Source organism: Podarcis liolepis (genome assembly GCF_965112155.1).
Source record: "Podarcis liolepis genome assembly, chromosome: 1".
Lineage (NCBI taxonomy): Eukaryota > Metazoa > Chordata > Lepidosauria > Squamata > Lacertidae > Podarcis > Podarcis liolepis.
Window position 1 is genome coordinate 71,945,886 of NC_139554.1, and position 4,439 is coordinate 71,950,324.

A 4,439-nucleotide genomic window follows, 5' to 3' on the forward strand; every position below is an offset into this window, starting at 1 on the left:
AGCACGCTGATAGGATACGGGCTTTTTCAAATGTGGGGAGCAAGCTTTCGGATGCTACAGGACGCTTCGTCGAGCTTAGACGTGCAAGAAGGGCCACAGAAACGCCCTTCTCGGGTTGCTGCCCCGTAGAGTTACCCGCCCCTCCACCACACACATCCCAGCCCGCCTGCATTGGGTAACAGCTGCAGGACAAAACATTCTGCGGGTAAAGCCTTTCCCAGCCTTCGTGTTGCAGTGAAGGGAATAACTTCACCGGTTGAATTTTCTTCACGTGGCTGTTGCACAGGAGGGGGGTGGTGGAGTTTACAACCATTCCTACACGTTGTACCTTAACTTGTTACGTCATTCTCTGCGCATGCACTTTTAATTGCTTTCGGAAGTGCCTGGATACTGACCAAGGTGCGATACATCGCCACCTGAAGGCTGCCCTTTTCCCACATCGTCCTGCCACGTGGGCCAGTGAGCAATGTACGAGGCAATCTTTGCCAGCTAGTGTTTCGTACTAGAAATACTTTGTAGGGGGTGTCATCTGTTTCTCACAGTGCACTTTTCACAGCTGCATGACAGAAAATTCAGCAGGTAGTGTTCAACTTCGTGCTTGAGAAAGCCTCGTTTCGTATTTCTGCTTGCCACAAAGCAGCTTCAAGGAACAGGATCCCTGCCAGGAAAGCAGAAGGGTGGGGTGGAAACTTAAGCTTTCCATTAATCTCTTGCCAGATAGCAAAATTCCTCACCCCCAAAATAGTAGAACTATTATTGGTATAACTAACTCTTCAAACTAGAGCTTCAAAATGTGGCCTGGAGTGGCAACTGGCATGAGAATTTAGAAGGCACAGTCTCAACACTAGTTGTTTTCTACGAAAATGAAAACCCTCCCACTTCTCATCTCACTGGCTGTCTCCTATAATGGGTGGAGGCAAACAACAGTGGGGTGACCGAAAGGGGTTGGATTTCATGCTTCGTCCCAGACAACGTGACTTTTGTTCCTGAGGACGTGCTGTTTATGGCAGCATCTATGGTCAGCACGTCAGGACTAGGTTGGAGATGTCACCAGTGTCTGCATTTTACAGCAGTAAGGACAACACGATGGTCATTTACTTTACTCCTTGACGAGGAATGATCTATTTTAAACACAGTATATCACTAGAGTGAATATTAGGACACTGCCTGTACAAATATGATTGTTGGACTTGGAACAATAATTCTGCTTCTAAACCAACACACATATTTCTAAAAACGACCCAAAAGTAATTGTTTAGTTGGCACTGGTTAAATGATTCATTCACAAGTTAGCTTCTACTGAGCGCAGGTTTGCATAGTGATAGTAAATAGATTCAAAGAAGAGAGAAAGAGTAAACAATCATTTCCTGTTCCTGCCATTAGATCTAAGTAAGAATGTTTTGAATTACTGGAAACTTGCATAAAAAATGTGAGCTGGTATGCAAATACAGGAACATTGAACTTTATCATATGCTACAGGGAAAAGACTGAACGTACCCAAGGGAAAATAAACTAAAACAAGACATATTAAGTAATATCAATTGAAAGAGCGGACTAGGTCTGAAAAATAGAATTAGGCAGTATATTTTCAGGTTAGACTAGGCAAACAGCTATTGCATAATGCATGTTTAATATCAATGGAAACAATTGTTCAAAAATTGCTGGTGAAAAAAATATTAGCAATAAAGAAGGAGAAATAAAAGTATTGCCATTGAATTTGGTTTTGCAATTTTGACAGTATATAAAGGTGTTAAAGGCTGAGGTTCAATCTTTTTTTCCTGTAATGTATTATGACAAAACTCAAAACCAAAAACATTTACTGTAATTCCTAGTGAAGGTGCAATTTAATGAAAAAAATACTTTAACTGCTTTTGCTAAATTTAAACTAATATTGTTAAAGGTACACCTATATAAGCCAGGAGTTGCCCAGGGATACGAGAAATGGACAAAATACACAGTAGTTTGTATGCCTCTCAGTCCTGCTTCCCTCATAATTGTCTCTTTCTTTACTTTTTTTGTTTGTTAGGTTGTATTAAATCAGACTTAGACTTTTGTTCCACTGAACACAGTCAAACACACATCCAAGTAAACATGCATAGGATTGTGCTGCTTGAATATTTAAAATGCCAGTAAGACCATAAAGCTATTTAAAATCTCTTGAATACCTTGTAATTGCATCACTTCTTAGAAATCAGTTGCTTGACTGAAGTAGGAACATCCTGACATGTCACAATATTTGCAGACAATGTGCCTGAGATATGCACAATTCTCCACAGAGTAATAATACTTGAAAAAAGCCCAGAGTTTTATTTACAGAATTTTTCAGCGTGGAATCCTGATACTAAAAACTGGGCTAAATCTACCTCTGATTAGTCCAAGAATGCAGGAGGCCAGAGGGAAAGGTAATTTCATACTTTTACATGTGTATGCCTCCCTCCTTTCTTCCCTGCTTTGTGGAACTCAAAGCAGAGTACATGTGGTTCCCAGGCAGTCATCCATCCAGGTACTCATCTGCTTAGCTTCAGCAAAGTGGGGGCCTCATGCAATCAGACCATAAAGGTAAGGGTAAAGGGACCCCTGACCATTAGGTCCAGTCGTGGCCGACTCTGGGGTTGCGGCGCTCATCTCGCTTTATTGGCTGAGGGAGCCGGCGTACAGCTTTCCAGGTCATGTGGCCAGCATGACTAAGCCACTTCTGGTGACCCAGAGCAGCACACGGAAACGCCGTTTACCTTCCTGCCGGAGCGGTACCTATTTATCTACTTGCACTTTGACGTGCTTTTGAACTGCTAGGTTGGCAGGAGCTGGGACCGAGCAACAGGAGCTCACCCTGTCACGGGGATTCGAACCGCCGACCTTCTGATCGGCAAGTCCTAGGCTCTGTAGTTTAACCCACAGCGCCACCATACCCTGAGATAATATCTTACAACATTTGTATGAAATTGACTCAGAATATTTTCTATTTTCCATAAAACTACTGAATTATTAGACAAATGTTGCATTAGAGGAAATAATATTTGACATACTGTACAACCCTATAACCTGGTTCACAAATCACTTTAAACTACAGTATTGTTAACTATGATTTAAAGGTCAACATGCAGCATAACTACTGAAAATTGCAACCACTCCGTTCCTACCCCACCCCTGCTACTGGTAGGCTGCTGGGACCTAAAATGTGGCTTGGTTTAGTCAGTGTTATGTTGAAGCTGGGCACATTCTTTGGTTGTTGGGGGAAAACAAACCATGAGCCTGCATGTGGACACAATGCTAAGCCAAACCGTGGCTTAGCTCCCTGCCACCACAAGAGCAGCAGGGGGATGGGAAGAGCAAAGCTGCTGTGATTTTCAGCCTGTGCACCAGCACACTGCATTCACCTTTAAACCACAATTAAGCTTAACTAAGCAGTATGCAGACGCTGACAATGTTGTAAATAAAGGACCCCCGTTAATCCTTTTCATAAACAGCATATGGAAACATTAGTGCTGATTAGTTCTTTTTCCTCCCTTATCTATTTAAAACATTTTATTCTACTTTTCCATTTTAAAATATTAAAAAGCTGATCTCAAAGGTAACAACATATCCTAAAGAAATTATTTAGACCACTCAATAATTGCTCCATTTATAAATAAAGGCAAAATGAACAATTAATAGGAATATTAGCCAGGTTTACTATATAACTCCACCTTTGTCTCTACCCTTATCCATATAGTTCCCTTCCTTCCCATATTCTGTATGTTGTGATAACTGCAACGTGCCACCTATGTTTCAGTGCCTCTTTCCATGGAACTCTGTAGGTCAGGAAGAAAGACATATTCAATACCCTTTTCCCCCTCTTCTGCATCATTGGTTAGCTGCTGGGACCGGGATGGGAGGGCGTGGAGAGGAAATGGAAAAGCTTAAGTTTGATAGGATTAATGTCCGCCTCCTGTCCACTGTCTGGTTCACACAAGAAGCAGTCACACATAATTTTGGAATATCTTATGTATGCTGACTTTTATTGCTGTTGTAGACCTTCACTATGGTTGAGACAATATTAACTTACAAATGAGGCTCTGGTGTGTTGGATCGAGTCACGTAGGTCTGGCAAAACATATCTAAATTGTTGTTCTGGGAAAATATCACAATTCAAAACATCCACAATAGTTAAATAGGGCCCTCCAGTTTTAAAATCAACCATTACATGAAAGTATATTGTGGGACTATACTGTGAAACGGTGTTTATGTTTTTTGCAGAGATTGCATTTTTATCAGTGTGATGGATTGTGAAAGTAGGTCAGAACCTTGATTAAGGATTACTGTGTTGTGGTGGTAATGTTTTAAAGCAGTCAGCACATTAACTAATCACTGTGGTTCATACTCACACTAGAGTCCACAAGTGAGAGACACTAGAGAGACACTGAGACACTGTGGACACTAGAGTCCACAGAGCCAGAACA